This window comes from Castor canadensis, chromosome 8 (assembly GCF_047511655.1).
Source record: "Castor canadensis chromosome 8, mCasCan1.hap1v2, whole genome shotgun sequence".
Taxonomy (NCBI): domain Eukaryota; kingdom Metazoa; phylum Chordata; class Mammalia; order Rodentia; family Castoridae; genus Castor; species Castor canadensis.
In genome coordinates this window covers 29721566-29742082 of record NC_133393.1, presented here as the reverse complement: position 1 = coordinate 29742082, position 20517 = coordinate 29721566, and the positions used below count along the sequence as shown (strand labels likewise).

Sequence of the window (20517 nt, the reverse complement as noted above, 5' to 3'; positions counted from 1 at the left end):
CCTGCAGACCACGTGGCCTAATGGATAAGGCGTCTGACTTCGGATCAGAAGATTGAGGGTTCGAATCCCTTCGTGGTTAAGTGGCTCTTCTTGGTTGAGTTTATCTTTTTTCATTCCTAGACACCGCTATAAAATCAAATTACCCGACTTTACTGAAAGAAAAATAAATCACCCATACCTTGGGTTTTCTGAGCATTTTTCTTATCTCATTAAGAAATCCAAAGCTGAAATAAGGCCTTCAGATATCTTGGGGCTCTCAAATTCTTTCCAGATCTGGATTTTGAGCTCCCAGGTCTTAGTTTTTCAGATTATCCTGGGCCTCTTGAAAAAAGGGTCTTAGACCTCTCAACCTATTGTGTCTCAACCTAACGCTCTATTGCTATCACAATGGAAACCTGTTGCTTTTTCCTTTTGGCTTTCACAAAGTCTCCACATCTCACTTCTATTCTGATTCCACCAGTACACAGTGTTTAGGTTTTGCCTACTGCTAGAGTCTGTCACTGGTTTTCACTCTTCCCTTCCCTTCCTTTTCCATGTTAAGTTTTTTGTTTTGCTTTCATTGACATCAAACGGAAGACAGCAGCTCTACTCAGTCATAACTGGCAGAACAGAAATATGAAAGGCCTTTAAAAAGCACAACCGGGGGGTAGGCAAAGTTGTGGCCCTTCATGTTACAGAATAAAGCCTTGACGTTCATTGTTAAAAGAAAAAAAATATTAATTTTAAAAAAAGCACAGTTGTTTGCACTGTGTGCAAATCAGAAGTTGGGAAACATACATGCAGCATGTATAAAAACATAGTGTGCATGCCTGACTTACTCAATGTAATAGTAATTTTGGATCAAAAAGTAATTTTCAATTGTTGACACCGTGGTGAAGCATGATGTTCTACTCCAGACAAGAATATTGAATGCATCACGTGGAGGACATAAGTGATTTTCTAAGTCAAAACTGGCAACTGTAAGGCCTAAGTTCAAATCCAAGTACTGCCAAAAGGAAAAAGAAGAGAGGTCATTTTAATCATATGAGTTATGAGTCCTTTCCCATTAAGTCAAAGCTTACATCTCTACATATTACAACTTACCCAATTTATAAATTAACATATATCTTAAGAGAAAAGCAGCCCCTGACAGTCAGGAGCTGGTCTGGCATTGAGTGCTAGGCCTTGATGTATCTAGGAGTTGGCCTACCACTCACAGCTAAGCGCTGCTCATCTGCATTTGGACATATGAAATCTCAAAGAATTCCAGCACTTTGTAACCCTTATGAAGCAAGATAAAAATAGGATATGCCATAATCAAGTGATAGTAGAGATATAAAATATTATAAAATAATAAAAAGTGTCGAATATCCCCTACATCCTGTCTTACAGCTCTAGTCCTGCTTTATCCTCTTGCCTACTAAATAAAAATTATTAGTATATCAAATCATAGACATACTGGTCAGCTAATGATTCCACAAGGCATTTTGTCTACTCCATTGCAATAAGACAGTAAATTCAACTTTTCTCAACTATGGGTATGTCTCTGTTGGTCTTTGGCTAGAGAACACCAATACTCTTGAACTTTGAAACACTAAACTACCACAGAAAGAAGCAATTAACTTTGATGTGACACCTCTCCTTTGTCCATCACTAAATCGGATCAAGAGAAGATGAAACAAAAATTTGAAGACAATCTTTCCATGTTGCAAATGTAGCAGCTTTCCAAATTCCTCTATTTTAAAATTGCTGTAGTTTTGTTTCAGTATGGGATGTTCAAATGCCAGTACTGCCAAGAGTAAAAAAGACTTGGTTTAGATCTGGGATGTTTTGGGCCAAATTACAGTTTTTAATTGGTATTAGGTAGCTTTTTCAATCTTTTCCTTTGTGATTTTTTTTCATACTTTGTTTACTTTTATACAATATACAGAACAGGGAAGAAACAGGCAGAGAAGTCAAGAGGAAGGCTTATGGTGGTGGTCTGGACTACAGTGATTACATCAAAATTTTGTAAAGAGAAAAGCAAGAGGTTTAGTTCTTTTTTATTTTTTACTTTATTTGTTTTATTTTATTTTATTCTTATTTTTATTTGGTGATTTCTCTTTCCTTGCTCTTTAGTAGTATGGGAAAACAGGCTCTTTGGTTTTGTCAGAGGTAAGACTCTGAGGGCAAAACTGCCCTCAGATCTACCTCCCTATTTCGTAACACTACAAGAGAGTCATACATTTAAAATAATCAGTTGGTGTATGTTATAAGGAGTGGCAACTATGGACAAAGTTGCAGTCCTTTCATTCCCTCCACCAGTACACACACACACACACACACACACACACACACAGAGTATGCCTTTAAGTACTTACTTTATAAACATCTATTGAATATTTAAAATGTGCAAAGCTGAAGAGACAAGATAAAAAGGATTGTACTCCTTGTACCTTATTCTCCAAGAAGCTAAATTGCAAAGGGAGAAGGCAGAGGTTAGAATGCTCAGTGTCCATAGCATCAAACCACTTTGATTCTTTGTTGATGAAAAAGCAAAATATACAAGCACAGCATCCAGTTCCTGAAAGGTCCATGTTGGCTTCCCATCTGAATAATGGCTTCCTTTGTTTTTACTTCCAAAATAAAATGGGTCAAAGTTTGTAAGCCATCTTTGAACCAAATACACTATGGGTAAAATTCAAAACCAGACGTTGCTTCAAAGTCCACCTTTCTCAGACGTCAATCCTCATGAGACTTCAGGAGATCCACAAACTTATAAAAAGTGTATTTCAGAAAATTTGCTGTTAAAACTCACAATTCTAGTTGCAGGGTTGAAGCATGTTAGGAAAGAATTCATCTCCTTATGCACTCACTCTAAAACAACTCTATCTTAGTCCATAGCTGTAAAAGAAACAAACAATAAAGAGGAGAAATTTGTCTTTATAATCCCAACAACTCTGGTTATTTTACTCTGGGTAAACAACCTCTTACTATGGTGTACAGGGAAAGCAGGTGACTGGTGAAGTTTTATGGCATTATATGCTAAAATTAGGATGTATGTGACAAAAGATGATCAAAGAAGGAAGAAATAGAGATTAGAATGTTTGGGAAAGATCTCCAAATAAAAATTAATTAAAATGTAACAGTGGTGATTTCCTGTTTGAAGAATTCGAAGGAAGAGGGCTACATTTGATCTGGGTCTTGCAAAGGGATTTTGCCAGAATGGAGGATCTCCTTATAAAAGGAGCAAAAGTTGGGAGGGGAGGGGAGGCCAGGAATGCGAAGGAGGAGAGAACTGAGTTTGGCAGGAGTGATATAAGGCCTTTAGGGAGAAAGCTTTGAACCTGAAAATGTGTCTGGAATTTCAAAGGTGAAGACAAAGTCTGCCAAGACAGAGAAAGAGAAGCACAATTAAGAAGTGGGTGGGAGCAATGAATGAACACTACAGCCGTGGTTCTCAGCCCCAGGGACCCACATTCAAATGTAACCCCGACAGCACAGACCACTGGATCCCACACACAAAGACTGATTGAATTGGAGGACACGAGATGGGCTTTTGGAACCCTTCCCAGCTGTGTGTAATTTACAACCACCGGACTGAAGAAAACAGAAAAGCCACTGGCTGAGTTGGAACGGGTTAACAAGAGTTGAGGCGGAAGTCGGCGTGTCCAAGTATCATGGTTCAAATATAGAAAATTTGGAGACCTTGGCTCTGTTTGTTTAAATGTCCTAGATTTTCATTCTACAAAATGGCAGACCACTGACAGTGAAGTTTTGTGTTCGTCTGTCTCTCTCCACGGTTCACAAGGCTAAAACCTCACTCTCATCGGGGGTGGGGGAAAGAGCCCATTCGACGAGGGTGGGATTTGAACCCACGCGTGCAGAGCACAATGGATTAGCAGTCCATCGCCTTAACCACTCGGCCACCTCGTCACATCTGCTAGAGTTTTTCTGGATATATGCAACATAATTTTGGATTTTGTTTTTTAATGACAATTTCATTCTGCAATTTCTATCGTTTTATTGTATGAGTTCATTGATTAAACCAATGACTTTACTCTCCATAAATGACTCTCTTACTTTCATAAAGGAAGAAAAATTAAAGAGAAAAATAAGAGGTAGAAATAAAAGAATGACAACAAAGTCCACTTCATTAGGGGAAAACGGGAGAAAAAGAAGGAAGCATGGGGTTTACGACGGATTTCGTTTTTTAAATCAAACCGAATTTTTTCCATTCTTACATGGCTCCATATATTAATACTATCATTAAGTTCAGTTATTATTATCAGTTATTGTTATTAACAGTTTTTGTTACAAATATTGATGCATCCTAACTAGAATTCTCAAATGGCCACCTGCTGTTGTTATTACTATTGTTTTATATTCTACGCTCTCCAGCCCACAGACCACCAGGAGGATCCCTGCGGTTGGATAAATTAGATTTGTTGCTGCTGAAACTAGATCATGAAAACCTTAGAACAACTTAGTAAAGAGGTGTCTTAAAAGTCTTATTGTATGTAACATTTGTGCATTCGTGGGTGATTTGGAGTGGCTGAAAGGAAAGGGGACTTTGATCTAGATTGGATGTGGTACCAGGAAAAAAGGGACAAAATTCAGTAATGGGGTATCTGAATAAATTTTCTGTAGAAGAAGGTAAGAAAAGAATGAAGTAAAGGCTATTAAAGCAGTGGGGGCGGGGGAAGGGGGAGGGCTGGAGGTGTAACATGCTGACTTTGTTTCTTACCTGTGCATAGTCAAAATTATGAAATGTTTGTTGTTGTTTGTTTTCTTTCTATTTCATTTCCTCACCAACAGAAAGATCAGTCTGATGCAGATTTTCTGCGAGATTACTCCCACAGCCTAGCAGTGAGCAACTGGCCAGCTGCTGAGAATACCCAGGCCAGTTTGCAGATGCCAGGGCTACTGTTCTCTTTCTTACCTATACCCAACATCATTATTTTTAATTATGAAGTTTGGAATATAAACATAATTAGAAGGAAGTCTCAAGGGATGATTTAATAAATACTTAACATATTTAACTATCAAATCAGCATCAAAACATATCAAGGTAAGTAAGGACTGCGGGCAAAGGTCAGGTAGTACAATGCCTATTTAGCAAGTCCATGCTGCTGAGTCCAAAGTTCAACACTGCCAAAAAAAAAAAAAGTAATTTCAGAAAACACATCAAGCCACAGCAGGTAAAATAAGCAATTTTTTTAAACCTTGTGACATATTATATTTCTGGAAATAAAATTACTTGGTCTTGATAGTCCTGTAAAATCCATTGGAACTCTCATCAGTCTTTTTTTTTTTGGAGGAGGGTCTCACAGTGTGGTAACGTAGCCCAAGCTGCCCTAGAGCGCACGGTCCTCCTGCTTCTCTGCCACCCAAGTGCTGGAATTATAGAAGAGGACCACCCCACTTGACTCATTCAGTTGTTTGACAGATGTGTAGGGCATCTCATATGTGCCAAGCACTGTTCTAAGAACAGGAGTACACACCATACATACAATGTCCTTCCCTGGTGATAGTTATGTAGGAATACACAATCAATAATTTAAAAATTTGAAATATACAGTTTGTCAAAAAGTAGAGAATGCCTAGGAGTGATAGCAACCTGAGAAAAATGTTCAAGTAAAAATTAGTTCAGTGGTTCTCACTCCATGTTGCATATTTGAACCCAGGGAGAACTTTTGAGAAATACTCATGCCAGGACATTATCACTAGAGATTCTATCACACTTGTTCAGGAAGAACAAGTCAAGCTCTCCAATGTTTGCTTAATTAGAAAGGGAAAGCAAAACAAAAAAGCTGAGACAGAGATGATTTTCTTAATTGTGAAGCAGTAGGAATTGCGCTCAATATAGAACTTAGCTAAACAAAACAATGTGCCTGCAAAGAACTAATCATGACTTATTCTGCCTTGGACTTTGTAGGCTGTTAAAAACCCAGTGTGATTCGCACACTTCTTGTATTATCCCTTCCCTCTGAGTGTGGGCTGGATCCAGTGACTTATTCCTAACCTCTAGCATACTAAAAATGTGATAGGATGTCACTTTAATGATTAAATTAGAAAGACAGCAACTTCCATCTAACCAAAAGATTTGAACTGTTCCTCCTCAGTTTACATGCTTTGATGAAACAAGATGCCATGTTGGTGAGGCCCATTTGGCAAGGAATTAAGGATGGACTGCAGTCAACAGCCAACAAGTAACTAAGGCTCTCAGCCAATAATCTTTAAGGAGCTAAATCCTTCCATGAAGCATATGGATTTGAAAGTAGGTCCTTCTTCACTTCAGCCTGCAGACCATGAGAGACCCTGAAGTAGAGGACCCAACTAAACTGCTTCTGATGTTCTTCCTATTTAACCTGTTGATCATCCTGTGACCAATAAAGGCTGTGGTAGGCTAAATAATGCATTCCCCCTGCCAAAAAAAAAAAAAAAACAGGCCCACATACATGACTAGGTCTAAATAGGCAGGAAGGAGTTTAGTGGAATAATTTGTAGAGGCCAGAGGAATTCCTAGGATTCTTTTTCTGTCATTGAAATCATTGGAGAATATGTTTGAACTGTAGAAAGTCAACAAAAGGAGCTTAGGGTCCCAAGAACAGCTGGGATTACTGTATTTAGCATCAAGACTGTTAAGTGTTGTATAATGGGTCTTTGAATCACAAACCGTCAAAGAAAACTTGTACACTGTTGTATCTGGTCAGTCGATATTTAAAACACTGTGGGCATATACTCAAGCTAAGAAGCATTAATACAGTCTTGCATATGGAGGTAATGGAAGTTCTTCAGTGTCTATGATGGCAGGGGTTTCACTCTAAGATTTGCCTATTTTCATTTTTCATCCAAATGGAGCCTACAGAACATTTGGGGTGAGTGCCAGAGAAAAAAAGAGAAGCAAGTGGGGCTTTTGACATGTGAACCCTTAATCACCCCAGCACATAATTAAGTTATAGGGATCTATTTGACTTCAGGTTCCAGCAAAGCAAGAACAGGTATCACAAAGAGAGATTCTAGGGGAGCCCAAGGATGTTGGGGAGAGGGCAACTTTCAGTAGCCAGAGTAAAGAGCAAGAAGCTGGGGATTACTCAGGGGAGGGGACGTGCCCATCTGAGGGAGCGTCTGTACATGCCAGGCATACTCCTGGTTTGGGTAAGCTTGAAGGGCAAAGTCACCAAAACTCAGGTGTGTCCATTGAGATTTGAGGTTCTGGTGGTAGACATTAAAGCATGAGGCCCTTGAAGTTGGATTGTTACTGAAGGATTTATATGTACTTTTAATAGACCAGTTAATCTTCCAAATAATGTGGGCAACATATGAGCTTAATGTGTTGGATGGAGTCCCTATGGGTACAGACAGTAGAGTTCTAAATTGCATCCAACTGTTAGGCAATCCGGACTTTTCCAGGACTGCATTAGTGCTTAAAGGCCTATAGAATACTTGAAGTCGACTCCAAAAAGGAAGAAGTTGAACCTGGGAAATGGGAAGCACTGGCAACCAGGTGTATTCATCTCAAAGGTAGGCTAATGATTTACAAGACTGGAGGGGGAGCAGAGACACATGTTTCTGAGGTCCCAAGGAGATTTGAACCCAAAGCCTGAATTCAGACTCCAGTGTGCTAACCATCAAACTACAGAAACTTTATATATAAGGAGTTTGCTTCCACAATTCTTACATAAATTATTGCATGTGAAAATACATTTTAAGGGGACTCCAAAGAAGAAAACTCCAAGAGAGGAAGCTGGAATACACAAATCGTCAAACATTCTAGTAACACTAATATGCCACCGCTGCTTCCAAGGAGTAGTACACGTGAGTAGGGAATATGCATTGGACCAGGATATATCAGCGATTGGTAGCACAGAGGACAGGTCACCAAAACTGCAGTAGGTCCCACCGAGATTTGAACTCGGATCGCTGGATTCAAAGTCCAGAGTGCTAACCATTACACCATGGGGCCACGTTACACTTTTGGTTCTAGAATGTACATAAATAACCTTTACAAAGCGTGTTATTCTCAGACACGTCATTTGCTGCATTCTTAAAGAACAAAGACTCCAACAAACTATTCACATGCTCTATAAATCTCTCGGGAACGGGCTCGTTCTACAAACTAACGAAAATCGAACCTGTTGAGTAGTCTTCAAAGAAAGGAATTTGGGTTCAGGATATGAAAGACGTATCCGTAAAGCATCGGGGTCTGGACGATGATGTAATTTACCACATCCGGGGAACTTTAGAGTCCAACAAAGAGGAGGGACAAAACAAGAAACATGTGGAATCTGAGATGAAAGAAGGGGATGCTGTTCCAGCAGGGGTTTGGATGCAAACTAGGATGTCATACTTAACGAGCAACTGGTCAAGTAAAAAAAAAAAAATCGAGGAAAGGTCCCACCGAGATTTGAACTCGGATCGCTGGATTCAAAGTCCAGAGTGCTAACCATTACACCATGGGGCCAGCAGTAGCACCTTATTCTGATAAATTTTTGACAGAGATTTTGCAGGAATTCAGCTTGGTTTAATTACAATGTTTTTGTTCTGATTTTGTGAAATAGGTGCGTGTTCGGGGATTCTGAGGAAACAACACGCACACTTGCTCTGACCGTGCAAATTCGGTACTAATGTTCTTTACGAATGCAGAACCATGCGTTTCATGAATTAACCTGGGCAATGAACGTTTGTCTACCTTACGAAGTATATTAAGGAAAGTATCAGCACTTAGAAATCTGTTGGGATGTCTGTGCTTGTGGAAAACCCAAGAACAAAAAAGCTAAAACAGAGATACCGAGAATTTACTGGTAATTTCGGAGATATTTATTTTACTCCTATGTTACATCAACATTATGTATGTGTTAGAGACAGTAAGATAAAGTTCCAGATAGCAGAACGTTTTATTTTTAATAAAAGTTAACTAAAATCTAAAAACAGTTTGGAAAATTCCCTGCTATTTGCAATTCTCTTTGCAATTCTGGTCTCTGAAATCCAGAAGGCAGGAAAGACTTAATTTCTGCTTGAAATACTGATTCTAAAACATCAAAATGCTCACGTGCAGAATAGTGACGCACTGTATGTATCCAGATTCTTGGGAGAACATCAAGGGGGGACTTTAAGGGCAGAAGAGGCTTTGGAAGTCAAACATGAACTTGACTTCAAAAGTCAGAAATGAACTAGACTTTGGATATTGTGACGTAAATTCAAGATTTAAAAGCGAAATAGCCTGGAAGTTTTCCAGCATGTCTGTGATGCTCTCAAAAATTCCTAGGATTTTCATGTAGTTTCCCAAAACCGTTACATGTTTCTCTGTGTCTTGTTAAGTGAAAAAAGATTAGAATTAATTGCTTCCAAATGTATAGAGAAAAATAGTAACATCTGAGAGATGCTAGATAGCTTTGAGTGGTTCTAAGATGCTAACAACCTGCAAAGAAAACATAGTTGCGTAGTCGGCAGGATTCGAACCTGCGCGGGGAGACCCCAATGGATTTCAAGTCCATCGCCTTAACCACTCGGCCACGACTACACGACTGCCCTTTTCCTCTGGATATATTCCCATGAGGAGTAGTATATTTCCTATTGCAGATCTATTTTTTAATTCCGTTTGACAATGTAACAGTTCAGGAATCCATATCATCATGACAAAAAAGATCAAGATTTTTCAAGACCGAGGCAGTGAGAGGAATTATAACAAATTGCAAAATTTCTCTGACGTAGGATGTATTAAAAGATGCCAGAAGAAGTATATGTCAACCCCAAGTGATGTACTAGCCTCTAAACCTGGAAGACTAACGGTCAGACTGTCCCAACGTACATAGTAAGGGTAACGTTTATGAAGATTGAAAATCGCTTTTTCAGAAGATTTATCTTTGCTTCTTATACCGTAGAGTCTAGTCCCCCAAAACTTCGATGGTGAAATTCACCTTTTTTTTTTTTACTTTAAAGTAACTTTTATTAAAAGTTATAGCAGAGGATGGTTTCGATCCATCGACCTCTGGGTTATGGGCCCAGCACGCTTCCGCTGCGCCACTCTGCTCACAAAAACTTAGTGTGCTCAGTTCTTTATTCAAAGCTGGATATTTTTGCATTTTGCTACTTTGAAATAATACAGGGAATACGAACGTAACTGCACTCCATTTCCAATACCAGCGGTTTACAATTATCGTCCAAAAACCCATAGTCAACCAAGATTATAGTTCAGTGAAGCTCGGTAGGAATTCTGTTTCAGGTTACTGGAAAATTAACAGTAATGGCTAGAATTTATAGGAGGTAAAGACCACAGTTACTATTAGATAATTTTTATTTGATTTTCAATAAAAACTTTTCATTGAAATAGAAAATGACGTATGCATTGGCCGGGAATCGAACCCGGGCCTCCCGCGTGGCAGGCGAGAATTCTACCACTGAACCACCAATGCTACCCGTACGGAAGTTCCTTCACTTAGCCTTATGTGGAAATTTTTATTCCATCTGTAAATTCTTGGCAAAATACCTAGAATGATTTTTTTTTTCCCCTCCTAGGATTTTTTAAAAATATAATTAAAGAACAAACTATATCTACACATTTCAAAAAACCTGTGAACCAGAAGGAAGCTGGAAGTCTGCTATATGTGGCCTTGGAAACTCCAAGGTAAAAAATAACTATAAATATTCAACAAAAAAAAATACCCTTCCCCATCCTTCTTCAGATTGAAATCCTTAATAAAACAAAATTTGCAATTTCTCAGTTAAGATGGAAGGCAATTCGATGAATGTACCAAGTCAAAGTGCTCACTTCCTCTCTGAAACACCAGTTTACCACATTTTGGTAAAAGACTTGTTACTGTGCTGTGAGCCACGTTTGGCAAGGGAGGTATTTGTCACTGGAAGAGAGAAAGATACAGGAAGAATCATGAAGGCATTCCTAAGAACTCCTACCTGTTATCTGCTCCTGGAATGGATGACCTCCCAGTTGCTGGGGTTACTGTGGAATTTAGAAATAAAAGCCAAAATGTTGTCTGGACATAAATAAAAAGTAGGGCCCCTATTTTTCAGAATTTCAGTTGGTTTGAAGAAAAGGTCAACGCATTGAACACCATTAACCACCAACAATGAAAAATGAGATTGTACTAAAATGAGTTTTGGATTTGGTTTTAAGTAAGGAAATGGACTCTGACATCCTGGATAACACAGCATGTGAAAGCCAGGCACCTACAGACTACACCCGCTCTCCTCTAGCTTTTCACTTGCCATGGGCGGTTCATTGGCAGCTATGACTGGATGCTTTGAAGGGAAGGAAAGGCAAGGAACTGTAACAGCAAACTAAGAGGCTGTTATTGGTTTTCTTGAAAAGAATGTGGGCCATAAACTAGGTTTCTGTAAAATTCTTCCAACAAAAGAACACAGAACTGGAGAACATAAGAACTATCCAAAACTTGGTCGCTACACAATTTATTAGTTCTAATTTACTCATTTGTAAAACTTAAAAGCAGTTTAAGTTTTAAGGACCTGTGCCCCTCAAGGAGCTGGCTATACATTAAAATGTTGTCTATTAAAGCCAGTTGGAAAGAAAACGTAAAAGAAAATAGACAAATAAAAATATTGCAAAACAAAAAAATTCTAAAACATGCTGCTTTTAAAAAATGGTTTAAAAATACCAGATAACATCAGCTACTGATAATTCATGCAAGTTTTTAATAAAACCATGAAGGTCAAATATTTTATTTCTATTATAAATAGAAATTTTCAGTATCATTCACATAGTAGGTACTCATGTCAGTTCTATTGAATTGACAGCATAAAGTAGAATATTCTAGAACAAATACTCAAAGTGTATTCTCTGTGTGTGATATAAAAAGTCTTTATAATCTATGTTCTCACATTTTATTTATCATTTGTCAAATGCTGCCCCCCCCCCAAATATCATGCAAAAAAAAACACCAAAAGAACAAAGCTGAGTGTATTTGACAAGGGACACCACTCACTCGCTATCTCTATACTGTCTCAGAGGGATAAGGGAAAATGGAGCTTTTTAACTGCGATTTTGGAAATAAGGATTTCAGTGAGTCTCTCAAATTAGAAACTTAGTTAGGATGGGTAAGGATCAGAATATATTTTAGGATTGATAGACACAGGCAGAAGAGGAATTTTAAGTGAAATGTGGTATTTGATACCCACTGCTATGTAACAAACTGACCTAAATCTAGATGTCTTAAAAAAAAATTATCTCACAGTTTCTGTGAATCAGAAATTTAGGAGGAGCTTGCCTGAGATTCTCTCCTGAGGTTGTGAAAAAGGTATTGATGGAGCTGTGGTCACCTGCAGCCTTAACTAGGGCTGGAGAATTTCTCCTCCAAGCTTATTCTCCTGGTTGTTGGACAGAAGCCTCAGTGATATACCACATGAGTAGCAGAACTGATGTCAACTAGACCAAGTGCCAGGAGGACACTCCAGTAGGACACCTTCACTTCTATAAAATTCTATTCACTGGAAATGAATTGAAGCAGGATAGATCAGGGAAAACGAGGCATGGGAAACAGCAGCTGGCAATTCAGAGGTAAGCACTGTATCAATGAATAGCTTGATTAAAAGCTCACAGGCACTATTTCTTTGCTTTAAGCCTTCCACTCCCTCCTTAAAGTGCAACATTTAGTTAAAAAGCATCTCTGACCTTGCTCTCTTGCCCATATAATTAGTGGGCTCTGGGAACTGAGCAAGAATATCTTTTAATAAGACATTTATCCTGGGAGAAAAACACTTGGGAAAATGACTTATTTGATCACAAACATGTTTGCAAGGGAAATATTTACCTCAAGGATGGGCACTTGTCCTGAAGGGAACATCTGGCAGAACCCATCTTTGTTAAAGGGATGCTCAGACATCTATGTCAGAATGACCAAAAGTTAGTAAAGAGACCAACCTTGAAATCTCTGGGTTCAGTTAATGAAAAACTAACAGCAACCATGACTAAATATACCAGGAGTCAGAACAAAGAGGAGCGCTCATCCTAGGGCAAATTAGGGCCAAACCCCTTACCCTACATTTTTTCCCATAAACACCCCTACTATCAAAGTAGCTCAGTGTGTCTCCCTCCAAGCACATACCCTCTTAGAGCATGCCTTAGCTTTCTTCAGTTTGCTTGCTTGCTCAATAAATCTCTGCCAAATTTTCTTACCTTTGTGACTTGTCTGGAAATTTCTTATCTGCAATCAAAGTCAAGGGCCTGGGACAAAACCCTGAGCAGAAAGTCCCTACCTTTAAAAGAGGATTTTCAAAAACCCTTACCAGCCACTGGTGACACAAGTCACTAAGTTCAAGGGGAGGAAAATTTGGCTCCATCTGTTGAAGAGATGCCTATTTGTGAACATAGTAATTTTAAAACCACCACAAGGGCTAAAAGAGCAGTGCATGTAAATTGTTTTGTTTGGTTTTCTTGCCCAGATGTCAAGGCTGGCCTGGAACTCGCTACATAACCCACGCTGGCCTCAGCCTCCTGAGAGCTAGAACTATATATGTGTACCACTGTGCCCGGCTTATCAAATGCTTTCTATTGAGAAATTGATAGATCCTACAAGAAATTCCTGAGATAAACAAAAAATCATTTGCAACATCTAGCTTCCTGTGAAGGAGATCTTAGGAATGGATAAGTTATGTTGATGAACTCAGTGAAATAGTAAAGTTTTGTTCACATAGAAAGTAAACTTTTTTATATATGGCAGTACTGGGGTTTGAACTGGAGGACCTCATGCTTCCAAGAAAGAAGCTCCACCACTTGAGCCACACCCTCAACCCCAAAAAGTAAGCTTTTAAGATCTTTTCAACCTTCATATTCAATACAAGCTCCCATAAAACATATAGGTATATTTTGGACAAGTAAATTTTTGGTTTTCTTTTGTTTTTTTGTGGTACTGGTGTTTGAACTCAGGGCTTTGCACTTTCTAGGCAGGTATTGGTACCACTTAAGTCACACCTCCAACCCTCCACAAGTAAATTTTAAAAGCATTATTTTAAAAAATTAAACTCAAGGGGGAAAACATTAGCTAGGTAATATTTTAGTGTCTTACAATAAAGTTTAAGTATTCATTGTTTCAAAATGCCTTCAGTTGTAAATTAAGCTGCATCTTGTATCCTAGCCACTAGACCACCAGGGAGCGATTAAGCTGCATCTTAATACTCTGAACTTTTTTAGCAAAAGAAACTTTGAGTTGGCATTTTGTGGAAACTACATATTGGCTTCTACATTGAAACTAAGGCAGAGTATAACATTTCTTTATGAAATATTGGAGTCAGTAAGATGGTCATAATATCTCACTGTTAGACATTCTGACTAGACGTCATACTGGAGATGGGGTAGGAAATGAGACACAAATACTCTCCTCAGAGATAAATCTAGTGAAAACATATGTAATATGCATATAAAAAATCTGAAATTGGGATACTGTGTATGAGATAAAAGAAATGACGTTATAGAAGTAGCCAACCTCTCAGATATAATGCTGCTTTGTTATGCTCCCCATTCTAGCGTTTGGACAACAGATTTATTGGTAGAACAAATGCAGTGAAATTATAACCTAAAGGGAATTCGACCCTAGACACTGATTCTCATGAACAGAACTTACAGGAACCTGATGTTGTAAATCAAAATACAATTTACTAGGTTACAGAGGAATGTAGAGCATCTCAACATTGGGATCTTGGGGTTGGAATATGGTTGAGTGGTAGAGTGCCTGCTCAGCTTGTGCAAGGTCCTGGGTTTCATTCCTGGTACAGAGGAAACAAAAAGTATTGGGATCTTCATAACCACAGTTCAGGTCACTTGATCCTTGTCTTGACTCACTTCCTCTAGAGAGTAAATTAGTAATGAGAAGGAGTCCTGGTGCATAACATTGACAAGGACTTCCTTACTGACCAAACTTAAGTCAGACTTCCCTGAGTCCTCTTCTTCCCTAGGCCTGAACTGTGGCCTGCCTAACTCAGCTTTAGCAAGAATCCTGCCAGTTCAGGTTATGGGTGATCCTCCCAGGCCTCCTATTTAATCACAAGTTCCTCTTAGTAATTTTCCATTCCTCAACCTCCCCTCCCCCTGCCCAGTTGTCCTTGCTATTATATGAAGTGAAGTCGGTTGTATACGCAAGGCTCTTCCCCTGCTGCTGTCACTTAAGCAAAACCACCATCTTTAACAAGTGTCCAGTGCAATTGCTATTTAATGCCATGAGAGGACAAGAAAGTATGTGACCTTTCTTGTCAGGTGTGGTCTATAATCCCAGCACTAGGGAAGTTTAAGTAGGAGGATCCTGAATTTGAGGTCAACTTGGGCTGTAAAGCAAGATCTTGCCTGAAAAAAAAAAGTAGGTAATCTTAAGGGAAATGTATCCAAGTTATGATAATGCCTGATGAATTGCCTAAGTTTATTTTTTGAAAGGTTACTCCTACATGTTACTCTGTTATCCTGTTTCATATTGCAAAAATGCAACAGAGACAACTGAAATATACATGGCATCTTCTCTGACAGAGAAATCTAAGGGTTTGTTGTTTTTTTTTTTCTGTCATACAAACCTGCATTTAACCAGACTAAAGATCAGTATATGGAGTCTTTTTCCTGACCCCCTACCTTTCCCTTTTTTGTCAGCATAAATAACTCCTATTTATGGTTCCCAACCTGCTTTGGTGTGCTTTTGGTGGAATTCAGAAGGTCTGAATTCCTCCTTAACTGCTATAACCTGGACTCTCATATTGTCAGTCAGAAGCCATCACTCAACTCTGTACTGTATCTGGCTCAAGTACAAACTTGGCCTTGAAAATTTCCTGGTTTATATATTTATGAGTTAATACTGTCTGTCTTCTCTAGATTGCTATTTCTGCCACAACAGAAATCCCACAAGTGATTCATTTGTTTATGGAGCTGATACAGGGTTGGGGTTAGGGATGTAGCTCAGTGATTTTTTTTAAAGTAATTTGTATGTTTTCTTTGTTTCAAGGAAAACTTTTCATCAAAATATTTGAAAAATATTACAATTCATCAAAAAAATTTTAATGTCTAATTTCCTGTCCAGAGATAACTATTATTAGTATTGCAATGTAATCATTAGTCAAATGGATCACACTATATAATCTGATTGACCTGTAACGGTACACAGTAAATAATTACTACTGCATCTTTTTCCATTTCAGGTGTCTTAAACATCTTTCTATGTCATTACCTATTCCTCTTAATAACTTTATTTGACCGATCCTTTCAAAATAATGTTCTTGTCCCTGAACCCTAGGGATTAGGATTCCTCCTGGGAATTGCATGGTGGAAAAATGAAGATGACTACCCTAAAGGAATCCTGAGGCCAGAAGAAACACTGTCTGCATTATGCATAGTTTCTGGCTCATGTTTCATCTCTTCTATAAACTGGGACACTACTCCAGAGACAAGACTGAGACTTCCGCCTCTCCAGTTTTGGCCAAAACTATAAGTAAGTCTATTGTTCCATTTCTCTGTATATTATGTAGTTTTCTCTTAATTCAGAGAAGCATTCAGATCCAGAGCCAGGCCTTATGGCCAGGGGCTCTGGTCACATTCTGGGTTGATTATTGCTTATTTCTAAAACTCTGAATAATCTTGTGCCAGTCTCTGCTGTATCTGGTGACAGACTGTTGCCTTGACCAAATTCTAGCCAAGCTCCTCTCACCCCTCTTCTCATGTAGGCCTTAGCCTTGACCTATAAAGACTTAAGCAAGATGCTAACACCGTTTCTAACAGTTGAAAAACACATCTCTAGGACATAGTCCTTCTTACTGTGCCTGCCTGAGAAAACTCCATGGAGACTGCCAAAAGAACTTACACTTGATTCCAAACAGCACCTAAACATAGGATTTCTCTCTCCCTACTGTCTAGGGGAAGGTGGAAGCCTAACTTTTGCCACTACCAATCAGCAAACCCAGAGGAATCTCACACGGACCAATTCCCTGTCCCAGTATTCCCTGAGTTTGCTGAGGTCTGCCCACTCCCCTCCCTGTTCTCTCATTTCCTTGTAACGTTGTCCCCTCCACAAGTTGAAGCTGAATTCAGGTCATGCTGATGCTTTCCTTATTGCAATAGTATGTTACTGATCAAATCTGTCCAGTTTCACTTATCTTTTTAAAACTTTATTTTTAATTGACAAATGATAATTGTACTTTGCTTATCTTTAATAAATGAAAAAAATTGTGAAAGACTTTGAAATGGACCAAAAAAAAGATTATTACGTGTGTCGTAGTCTAGTGCACGTTTCTGGGTTCTTTCATTCTTAGGGAACCTTTCTCTTTTATTCTCTGAAGCTATTTTACAACTCTAAATTATAGAAAATGTGTAGTTAGGCAAATGGTTTCTGTCCACACAAATAAAAACCATTTGTGTCAGATGTAATGTGAATGATTATCCTGCTGTGGATAATGGCAGGTTTGTGTCTACTTATAAATTTATTCAACCTTCGTGTGTGTGTGTGTGTGTGTGTGTGTGCATATCAGCTCTCCTTTGAATTGCCTGTAATAGCTTCTGAGTTTAATCATTAATTATTTACATAAAACACAAGTTAATTTTTACATTTGTAAGAAAGTCAGTTTAGTTTATTTTTTAATCCATAGCTCCTAAGTTCACGTGATCTGTCAGAAAAATTTAAATTCACATTTGGTTTATTCCTTGTTTAAAATATGGCCTTGAATAAGTTATTTATGCAAGCTCCAATTTTTCTGAAAAATGGGGGAATTATATAAAAGTCACAAAGAGATTAGCACCACCTTTATTTATTTTATTTATTTATTTTTATTTATTTATTTATTTTTTTTTTGCGGTACTGGGGTTTGAAGTCAGGGCCTACTCCTTAAGCCATTCCACCAGCCCTTTTTTTGTGATGGGTTTTTTCAAGATAGAGTCTTGTGAACTATTTGCCTGGACTGGCTTCAAAACTAACCACAATCCTCCTGATCTCTGCCTCCTGAGAAGCTAGGATTACAGGCATGAGCTACCAGTGCTTGGTTTAGTACCACCCTTAATGTGTAACAGTCACTAAATAGTGCCTCAGCTTACCCCTAGCGCAATACAGAATTTAATTAATGCTAGGGATTGAATTGCATTCACCACTTCCCAAATCATATGTTGAAGTTCCACCAGCCCCTCAGAATGTAACTGCATTTGGAATAAGGTCATTAAAGAGGTGATAAAGTAAAATGCTGTCTGTTGGTGGGCCCTAATCCAATGTGACTAACGATCTTATCGGAAGAGGAGATTAGAGAAAGGAAAAACTAAAATAAAGGAGATTAGAACAAGAACACAGAGGAAAAACCAGGCAAAGACCATAGGAGAAATCTTGCCATAATGCAAGCCAAGAGAGGACTCAGAAAAAAAATCAATCCAACTCACACCTTGACTTCAGACTTCTAGTTTCCAGAACTGTGAGAAAATGAACTTCTTTCTGTTATTTAAGTCACCCATTCTGTGATATTTACATGGCAGCACAAATTAAAACCATCAAAAATGGTGAAATCTGGAGCAAGATATAGAAAATAACTATTGCACAATACCAGGATACTATTTGACAGAGAACTCTGTACCTTTTAGAATTGCAGTAAAGTTCTGTTTTGGTGGGGGTTTTTTGAAAAATATGTCTGCTTGATTTTTTTTTTAATGACAATGATCCCATTTCCTCACTTTCAGCCTTCAGGATTTCAAACTCTTTAAGCAAGTTTAATTAACTAGGCATCGGGGAAAACCTCGTCCTTATTCAATTCTCAAAACAGTTGACCCCGACGTGATTTGAACACGCAACCTTCTGATCTGGAGTCAGACGCGCTGCCGTTGCGCCACGAGGTCACAAGTACGAGAACTCTTCATATTCATTTAAGGATCTTAAATAGCCCTTCCAATCCAGCCAAAAGGTTTATTTTCTTAATACTCTTATTAAGACTTTGCAGACTAGAATAAAGGATTTACCAGACTCAATACTAATCCCCAGACCCAAACGTGACATACAGGAAAGACTCAATTGTTTCTTCCATTCGGTTTTTCCACTTGCTAAAATGTGTCTGTTTAGACAAAACTCGTGGACCTATTGAGTTTAGGTTTTTCAGTGACAGAGTGAGTTCTCACGAAGCCTGAATTACTACGTTTCTTAGACTTTCAAGTTCACTGGACTTCTCACTCCCAGGGAACAGACTGCCAGCCTTGTCCTGCATTGTGGTAACTGGCCTAGCTCTCCCCTACCCCACTGAAGCCTATACCCCGAGCGCGCCCCATCATAGGACCTCAACGCCTCGCATGATCCGCGGCCTCTGTCCAAAGGCCTCACTTCCCAAATACACAAATATGCCACCTTCTTGTTGGACCTTCTGGTCTCAACTCGAGGCCACTCAGTTCACAACGATAACCCTAAACAAGCCGCTAATATTTATTGAGTTCTTACTCTTTCTAATCTCCAGCCCAGCGATTCTTAGAAAATCCTTCCAGGATCAACAGTCTCAGGGAATTTAGAAATGCAGATTTTCAACCACAACCCAGACCTGCTGAATCAGAAACTGTGTGTGTTTTAAACAACCCTCCAGATGATTGTGATAAAGGGAGAGGTTTGAAAAATCACTGCTTTCCAACCTAGAGACCTTATGTGTTGCTCTTGAAACCCAGGGAACAGCCGAGTAAACCTTCTGGACTCTAGACAAACTGCTCTGAGAGACTTGGCCTTCCGGTTGCCAATGGATAACCAGTCCCACCTGTGGGTTACTATGGTAACAGCTGATGACGGTCGATCCAATTCCCACGCGTCAGCCCATAAATATCCTCAGGTTTGGCCTCTTGATTCCGCAAGCCTAAGCCGCCTTACGAATATATTTGTAAAATTCCTCGTGTCAGTGATTGACTTACTGACCTGGCTCAGTAGTACTTAGGAAAATAAGGTTCCAGTCTTCTTCTAGGGCTGGGGAGGAGCGAAGTACCAGTTGGGAGCTGCCATAAACAAGTATCACAGACTGGAGGGGGCGAGGACTTAAACAATAGTAATTAATTTTCTCACAGTTTTGGAAACCACAAGCCCAGGATCAAGGTAACATAGACACCCCCCCCCCCACCCCAACACCTCAGGCGTCTCTCGTTGCCTTGCAAGTGACCATCTTCTCCGTCCTTATCGTGGTCTTTCTTTTGTGTGCATGTGTCCTGATCTCTTCTTATAAGGACATCAGCCATATTGGATTAGGGTCTACCCAAAAACATCATTTTATCTTAACACCTCTTTAAAGACCTTATCTCCAAATGTGGTTACATACTGATGAACTAGAGCTTGGGTCTTCACCATACGAATTTGAAGGAACGGGAGGGACAAAGAAACACGTCGGCAGTTTCCAGATGAAGCCAGTGCGGGCAATCCTGAGTTTGGCCTTGGGGATGGGAATGAGTTGTGTGGTGTGAATTCAACAGCCTCGTTACTTTTCCCTATCGCACCTTAGGATTAGGCTTTCTCAGGGTCCACAAATCAAAGCTCACTCTTCAATCAGCCTTCCAGATTATGAATTTTTTATCCCACGTGGAACATAAAGCAATCTGTTATTAATTATTGAGCTCATATTGCT

At 39.1% G+C, this 20517-nt stretch overlaps 8 non-coding genes across 8 annotated transcripts; 1 reads left to right on the top strand and 7 right to left on the bottom strand.

The window, feature by feature from the left end:
* Positions 1 to 6: 6 nt before the first annotated feature.
* Positions 7 to 79, top strand: Trnar-ucg (transfer RNA arginine (anticodon UCG)). The gene has a single exon. It is a non-coding gene; the product is annotated as a tRNA-Arg (tRNA).
* A 3733-nt stretch (positions 80 to 3812) lies between these two features.
* Trnas-gcu (transfer RNA serine (anticodon GCU)) lies at positions 3813 to 3894 on the bottom strand. Its single transcript has one exon. It is a non-coding gene; the product is annotated as a tRNA-Ser (tRNA).
* Positions 3895 to 7855: 3961 nt separating this feature from the next.
* On the bottom strand, positions 7856 to 7927 carry Trnaq-uug (transfer RNA glutamine (anticodon UUG)). The gene has a single exon. It is a non-coding gene; the product is annotated as a tRNA-Gln (tRNA).
* Positions 7928 to 8353: 426 nt separating this feature from the next.
* Positions 8354 to 8425, bottom strand: Trnaq-uug (transfer RNA glutamine (anticodon UUG)). Its single transcript has one exon. It is a non-coding gene; the product is annotated as a tRNA-Gln (tRNA).
* Positions 8426 to 9402: 977 nt separating this feature from the next.
* On the bottom strand, positions 9403 to 9484 carry Trnas-uga (transfer RNA serine (anticodon UGA)). Its single transcript has one exon. It is a non-coding gene; the product is annotated as a tRNA-Ser (tRNA).
* Positions 9485 to 9922: 438 nt separating this feature from the next.
* Positions 9923 to 9994, bottom strand: Trnam-cau (transfer RNA methionine (anticodon CAU)). The gene has a single exon. It is a non-coding gene; the product is annotated as a tRNA-Met (tRNA).
* Positions 9995 to 10305: 311 nt separating this feature from the next.
* Positions 10306 to 10376, bottom strand: Trnas-gcu (transfer RNA serine (anticodon GCU)). Its single transcript has one exon. It is a non-coding gene; the product is annotated as a tRNA-Gly (tRNA).
* Positions 10377 to 18700: 8324 nt separating this feature from the next.
* Trnaw-cca (transfer RNA tryptophan (anticodon CCA)) lies at positions 18701 to 18772 on the bottom strand. Its single transcript has one exon. It is a non-coding gene; the product is annotated as a tRNA-Trp (tRNA).
* Positions 18773 to 20517: the final 1745 nt, after the last annotated feature.